We start from the raw sequence: 8,243 nt of genomic DNA, 5'->3' as shown, positions 1-8,243 counted from the left end.
GACGCGCGTTGTTTGTGGTCGCCGTGTGTGGTCGCGTCTGGCGTCGGTCGGTGATTGAGGAAAAAAAAAAGAAAGAAAGGAAGACTGCCGCGGGTGCACGAAATTTCGTTTGAGACTTTTCGCTGCGCGTTCAGACGCGAGGAGCCCGAAAGGAACTCGGTGTAAGACTGTGCATTTTTATTTTGTTTCTCTCGTGCCACGTGTTTCGCTTTTTACTCTCAAAATAAATAGATATGTGAGCTAGTAATGAGGCCTGAGCTTACAACCGCATGAAGCCGCTCTGTACGCTGGTGTAAGTGGAGACGTCGGTGGACCGATCGTGTAATATCTATAGCGGATGAAATAGAGCATGAGCTAAATTTCGAATATGCGGTTTTTATACGCATCGCCTTTGAAACGGGCCAGTGTTGTCACTCGGTTCGCTAGTTTCTTCTTTCGCGGAGTTCATAAATGGCCTTTAAGATTCATTATTCGTGCAAAAATATTAAGCACTACGGAATTTTAAACAGTCTGCTAAAAAGCTTGGTTCAGTTTGTGTTTCCCTTACTTTTGCTATCTTCTCCACCGCAAATTCATGCATTCCCCTTTTAAATTAAGCTCTGGGGTATTATCTGCCGAAATCATTATATAATCATGAAACACGCCATAGTTTGGGACTTGATCACTTGGGGTTCTTTAAGGTATAACCGGTGCACGCTACACGAACGTCTTTTTTTTTTTTGCATTGTGGCTGGCATCGGAATGAGGCCGCCGCGGCCGGGATCGAACCCTCGACTTCGAGCTCAGCAGCGCAACCCCACAGCACTGGGATAGCGCGGCGCATGCATTGCCCTTTTCACGTGTTGTCTTTAATATCCATGGTCGCGGGCAGATACATATATATATATTGGACGTTCCTTTTTAAGTTTTCCCGAATTATATAAAAATTCAAGAAAAGAAGTTCGTTAACCGGAACATTTTTTTCGGAGTACTGGTAAATGGAACTAACAAATATAACCAAAAATGAAGATGAACAGCCAATCTCAGTGTCATCGGGACAGGCATCACCGTTCGCGCCTTTTCTTATAGGGTTTCTTCGCCAGTTCCCTAAGTTAATGCCAAAGGCGCTTTTGCTTGTTTTTGTTGGCGCCGCGGTTAGCCGCCCTACTAACGTTAGTGTGGCTCTACCGTGGTTGTGGTACTCTCCGTGGTTGCTTAGGGGCTTTGGTGTTGCGCTGCTAAGCACGACGACGCGGGACCAAATCCCGGCCATAGCGGCCGCATGTCAATGCGGGCTAAATGCTAAAAAACACCCGTATACTTAGGTTAGGTGTACGTTAAAGAACCCCAGGTGGTCCAAATTAATCCGGAGCCCCCCACTACGGCGTGCCTCATAACCAGATCGTGACGTTATATTTTATTTATTTGATTTGAACCTCGAGTGTCCCCAGAGGCGGGACATATTACATGAGGGGTAAAGCATGAGGGACTTCACATTTTGGCACGTAAGGCCCCATAATTTACAGTGGTTGTGGTTTGCATGGCTTCACTTTCCGATGGCGGCAAGGAAACGCCCGCACAATGCGCTCGCGATGAAGACGAAGAAAGTCATCGATGACTTTGAGAGCTATTGCATTTCCTTGCACCTTGTTTCATTTCAATGAAATGTCTGTTAGTATCTCAGAATTTGTGTCTTCCTGGCTCAAAGTATGGTATTTTCATTCCGAGACAATTTATTGGGCTATCTTTAGTAGCTTAGCATGAAAGCTCTTTATACGTTGTGCTGTCAGTGGATTTTGCTCGTCGATTTTGTAACTGATGGGAGTCGCTGCAGCTGCTTCGGACGGGCTAGTGGGTCGCCATCTAATTACAAGAACGTCAGCAATAAGCCTCTGCACGATGGCGGAAATACCGATGTGGAGTTTTTCCGCCTGCCGAGCTCGCTGGAGGGCTCTGGCGGAAAGATAAAAGAATGTCGCTGCCTTTAGTTTTATTCAGGTGGCTTATTGACAGCAGTATCAGCTTGAAAAGCAGAGTTCAGCCAACGTTTATAGTTTTTCCCGGTGATGTTGCGATAGCAGTATCTTGTATCTTAAGGTACACGATATATTCTTTCATGTATCGGAAATACAGATGCTGACACACGTCTTGCCAGACGTATCAAGATACAGATACAAGATATCTAAAGAGTATATAAGATAGTATCTAGGATACATGTGTCTTCCACTGCTCCATGTCGCCGACGAGCAGCGTCGTGACCGGTTCTTGCGTATCACCATTGACCGCCTGAAGTCGGCACTTGCCGACAGTTCCTTTTGCTTATTCACACTTCAAGATGGCGTACTCTACCGCCACAACGTCCACCCCTAAGGCCCTGCATTATTCCTTCTGATACCCAAACACCTTCGCTCGGCTGTTCTCCACGAACTTCACGACCTCCCCACTGCCGGTCACCTGGGTGTGTCACGTACCTACGACCGGCTCCGCCGACGCTTCTTTTGGCCAAAGCTTGCCCGCTCCGTTCGAAGATACGTAGTTGCGTGTGAGAAATTTCAGCGACGCAAGACACCATCGACGCTCCCTGCTGGGTACCTTCAATCACTCGACATTCCCGCTGAACCATTCTTTCAGGTTGGTTTGGACTTACTTGGCCCTTTTCCTCTTTTTTTAAATTTCTACCTCTGGGAACAGGCGGATCGCTGTGGCCACGGATTACGCCGCGCGCTACGCAATCACCCGAACGCTTCCTACAAGCTGCACCACAGATGTCGCCGACTTCCTTCTGCGCGACGTGATTTTATTACATGGAGCTCCGCGACAACTTCTTATAGACCGTGGCTGGACATTCCTATCAAAAGTTATCGCGGACATCCTACAGTCCTATGCCACGAGGCACAAGCTATCCACGTCATACCATCTAGAAACAAATGGCCTCACGGAGCGTCTCAATCGCACTCTCACAGACATGCTCGCGAAATATGTCTCTTCAGACCACACTGACTGAGACCTCGCTCTACCGTTTTTCATATTTGCTTATAATTCCTCGCGCCACGACACAGCCGGTTATTCCCCATTTTCCCTTCTGTTCGGCCGAAAACCAGCACTGCCCCTCGACCCAGCCCTCCTTGTTCACGCGGCACCGATCAGTGAATATGCACTTGACGCCATCGCCCGCAATGCCCACGCAAGAGAAATTGCCCGTGACTGCCTTCTGAAGTCCCAAGAGAGTCAAAGGCGTTTGTACGACCGGCGACACCTAGACGTGCACTTCCCGCCTGGTTTTTTGGTGCTTCTATGGTCTCCGTCCCGTCAGGTCGACCTGTCCGAAAAACTGCTGTTTCGTTACACAGGCCCATACCGAGTGATTCGTGCCGTGACTCCCGTCACCTACGAGATCGCCCCTGACGTCCCATCTGCTTCCCACTCCAGTGATATCGTGCACGTTACACGACTGAAGCAGTATCACCCTCCCAGTGATGTCATTTAGACTCTCCAGCACGTCGCTCCTGCTGCCGGGGGCGCCATCACTCGAGAAAAGAGATGATGATGATGTATGGGGTTTTATGGCGCAAGGGCCAGCTACGGCCAAAGAGCGCCGAGAAAAGAGAGGAAGAACGAACTGGGCTCGCGCTGTGAATCTAACCGGTCAGCGCTGCAACCGCTGTTGTAAATATAACCTGTAAATAGTTGCTCGTTTTACTGACTCGTCCTTCGCGTCACGATATTACAGCATAACTCATCTCACTATGACGGTCGACAGTAATGCAAATAGCATTCGAGCAATGTAGCGATAGCCCGTATTCCCGTAGTCACGTTTATTTAACACGCGTGTAGTGGCAATTCTGAGACATTGCTTCGGCTATACGCCGCATACTCCGATATCGCCCAACTTTGCAATGGCGTTCGCTTGCCAAGGTCACCCATGAGCACGGCGGCATGACCACGACTGCGTGACGCCAACAACAGTGACGATACAATGACGAAGAAGGAATTACACGATGGGACGACAAAGGCAGTATAACGACGACGGCATGACGACAGCGAGATGTCGATTCTTATGTTATGACGATAGTGTAACCGCAACAGCGTGGCGACGGCAACATGAGAGACCGCTAGGTGGCGTCGACTAGAGCGGTCAGCTCAGGATGGGCTCCCATCTCTTTTCGCCTTTTGAGAGTGATTTTTTGCTGTGACCTGAATTTCGAGGACTTCACGAGGTTCGGCAAGCTGTGGGGACACTGTGGACATCAAATTTTCCGGTGAGCACCTCGCCAAACCTTTGTGACGGGCCAAAACGTGTGTGAAGTGTGAACGCTAACGGCGGCGGTGAGGCGGCGGCTGCTGGTACGCGGAACGCGTCGGCGACGCGGCCGCGACAGATGGCGACGCTTACGCCGACTCCAACTATGGAAGCGCCGAGAACGCCGACGACAACGTTTAACAAGGCAGCAGGCCCCGAGAAAACACCCAACGCGCAACTCACCTCCTCGGACGTGGACCGAGATGAGATGGAATACCAAGAAACCGTTAATGAGGATTGCATCGTCCTCAAGAGTACCGAAGAAAGTGGCGGACCCCATGGACGCCAAGACGACGACGGAGATTGGCAAACGGTTTTGACCGTGCGCCAAAAGAAGGCGCTCGCACGAGCGGGCAAAAAGGCCACTTTTTCCGAGGGTGGCTACGAATCATCGGGCCCATCGTCCAAGCCCCCGGTACAACCAGCGAATAAAAAGAAATCCAAGACAAGGCAGCTTCCACCACTGCCTAAGGACGACTTTAAAGTGGTCGTGCGCCCTCACCAAGGTCTCCCTATCAGGGAACTCACGGCGCCCCAGATCGCAGAAGTAGTTATAAACGCCTGCCAAGGAAAAGTGAATGGAAACCAGTTCCTGCTGAGATTGAAACCAGGATCAAACATTTTTATTATCTCAACCCCTACAGAAGAGGTGGCGGATATTGCAAGAAGAATTACAGGCCTCACCTTAAACGGTCGGCTGCACGCAGTGAGTGCGTACGCAGCACTAGGCGAAGACACAAAGAAAGGAGTGATACATGGCATCGCTCCTCACACAAGCCCTGAAACCCTGCTAGCCAACCTACGTCTTCGTACGCAAGGCGTCGATATACTAAGAGCTAGGATGTTGGGTGAAACGAAAACAGCGGTAATTACCTTCTTTGGCCCCATCATACCGCGATACGTCTATTATATGGGAGGGGAGCTTCCCTGCTTCCCATACAAGAATACCATACAATTCTGCAAGACTTGCAAGCAAACGGGTCACAGAACGGACGTCTGCCCGAACCCCCATCTGCCGGTATGTCACAACTGCGGCACTCGGGAGCCACAACCAGACCACGACTGCAACCCTGTTTGCGCCACCTGCGGAGAAAAGCATCTCACGGGATCCAAGGAGTGTAAACGTCGTTTCAAGCTGCCACCACAGCGACCGCAGCCAAAATCACCAAACCGGATGGCCGTCAAAACGCCGGGCAAGACGATCAAGTCATCGTCGCCAAAACGGAGATGGTCTGACACAGACGATACGGACGATGACGATTGGCCTCCACTGCGGACTCAAGGGGACATTCCAACGTCGCAACCCCAAATTCGAAAATCAAGATCACAAGAACGACAGAAGAATCGAGACCAAGGGCTATCTGACCACTCCGCCTCCAGACACCACCGAATGTCCTCCAGATCACCTACCCCATCCAGGACTTCAGTGGCAATGGGAGACTCGACCCAACATAAGGTGAGCTGGGCGGGGATGGCACAAAAAGGGGCTCCAATAACCGCCAACCCTGAGTACCAAAGAATCCTTTCTGAAAATCGTCAGCTTAAAAAAACAGTAACTTAAAATCGAGATGGCAACGCTGAAGGCACAGTTTCAGAATACCAAAATTGGGCAAGCTAAACCAGCACAAGGAGATAAACCGGCCGCCCAACAGACAACAATTAGCAACATTGAAAGAATGATGAATCAGGTAGTAGAACAAATTCAGGCTCTGCAAACCTTTCAAAAGCAGTTATTTGCTGAGGTGCAGAACCATAAAGTTTATGTAGACGAACAAATGTCTAAACTGCACCAAACATCACGCAAAAGAGCCAGCAGTAACCCCGGAACACCGACGGCGAGAAAGGTAAAAAACGGGGCTGTTTCCGATTCGACGGATACCGAAATCGTAGCTAACCATGGCCAGTAAAACAACCCGAACCACGGACACCGCTGAGATATGGCAATGGAACTGCCGCTCTTTTCAGAAAAGAGCGGCAGCGCTACAAGCTTATTTAGACGCCGCCATTATTCAACCGGACGTCATCTGTCTTCAGGAAGTTGGAAAGGGAGTAGTTAAGCTTAGAGACTACTACACCTTTCAAAATCCCATGTATCCTAGAGTGGCGACGCTGGTGCACAAGAATATCGCGGCCAGTGAACACTATTATCCCCAATGCTCAACGGAGCACCAATTGATCGAATTACACACTACGAAAAGGAGTAAAACCAAAACGTTTATTGGCAACGTGTACAGCCCACCGAAAGAACGGCAGACTGCGTTTCCCGAGATTCTTGAATGGGCGCTTGGACATCTGAAAAAAAAGACAGGTTTATTTCAGTCGGGGATTTTAATGCTCCCCACACCAATTGGGGTTATAGGACAAATACAAAAAAGGGCAGAAACCTAGTAGAAGCAGTAGAGAAATATAACATGCAACTAGAGACCTTACCCCTCGCCCCCACAAGACTTGGAAATAGCGTCTGCGGAGACACGTACCCAGACCTCACCTTTACATTTAACGTAAAAGAGGGACAGTGGAGGAACCTGGACGAAAATATGGGAAGTGACCATTATATTATAAGTTACTCCACTACGACTCCCAAATTAAAAAAGCCTTTCAGAAACGCGAAACTTACAGACTGGACTGCATATAGACATTACCCGATCCCTCAGCATCCAATAGATTCAATAGAAGAATGGGTAGACGAAATTATGCAGGCATACCAATCTAACACAAAGCACGTCGCGCTAAGCGAAAAAACACCGGTAGTGGATCCCCACCTCACCCATATGTGGGAAGGCAGGCGAAGTCTTACTAAACGATGGAAGAGACAGCGCTTAAACAGAAAGCTCAGAGCTAGAATAGAACAACTGACAGAACAAGCAAATGAGTATGCTAGGCAACTACAAGCGAACAACTGGATACAATTTTGTGACTCGTTACGAGGAACGCTCTCAACAACCAAAACATGGGTAATATTACGGAGCATGCTTGATCCATACAATACAAAAACAGTCACTACTAGAGCATTACGCACATTGGTAGGAGAATTTAAGGGGGATGACGCATCCTTGATCCAAACCCTGGCAGACAGATACATCGGGACAGGAGGAGATAACATCGATAAGAGAGAGTACAAAGGCATGGACAATCCCAAGCTTGATGCACCCATAACAAAACAAGAAGTATATGCCGCCGCTCTAGCATTAAAACGTAACTCAGCCCCAGGCGAGGATGGCATCACGAATGCTATGTTAAGAAATATGAGTGATCAGCAACTGGAACGCCTAACCCGGTACTTCAATGAGAAAATCTGGGAAACGGGAGAGCTTCCTAATCAATGGAAAGAAGCGACCATCATCTTAATACCTAAACCGGGGAAAGAAAGAACATTGCAGAATCTCAGGCCAGTATCTCTAACCTCCTGCTTAGGCAAACTTTTCGAAAAGGTCCTTCATATCAGGCTTACTAGCTATATCGAAGGGCACCAACTTCTCTCGCACAACATGTACGGCTTCAGACAACATCTTTCTACACAAGACATATTCGTAAGGCTACGAGATGACGTGCTGCAAAATGTCCCTACAGGGGGAGAGAACATCATAGCAGCGCTTGACTTAAAAAGCGCTTTTGATACGATCTCCCATACCCTCATACTTGAAGAGCTCGAAAGAATGGGCTGTGGAATTAAGATCCACAATTACATCCGCTCTTTCCTTACTGAACGTAAAGCCACAATAGGTATGGAAAATATTCGATCTTCCAAACTCCCAATGCCTAACAGAGGCACACCACAGGGTGCCATCCTTTCACCACTTCTATTTAATGTCGCAATGAACCGCTTGGCACGACAACTAGAGAAAATTAACGACCTCAACTTCGCGTTTTACGCAGACGACATCACGTTATGGGCCTGCAAAGGCTCGTTAGGGCAAAAAGAACAAACTATCCAGGAGGCTATCGACTCGGTGAAGGACTTCGC

This window comes from Dermacentor andersoni, chromosome 3 (genome assembly GCF_023375885.2).
Source record: "Dermacentor andersoni chromosome 3, qqDerAnde1_hic_scaffold, whole genome shotgun sequence".
In the NCBI taxonomy this organism is placed as follows: Eukaryota; Metazoa; Arthropoda; class Arachnida; order Ixodida; family Ixodidae; genus Dermacentor; species Dermacentor andersoni.
Note: the sequence above shows the minus strand (reverse complement) of the source record.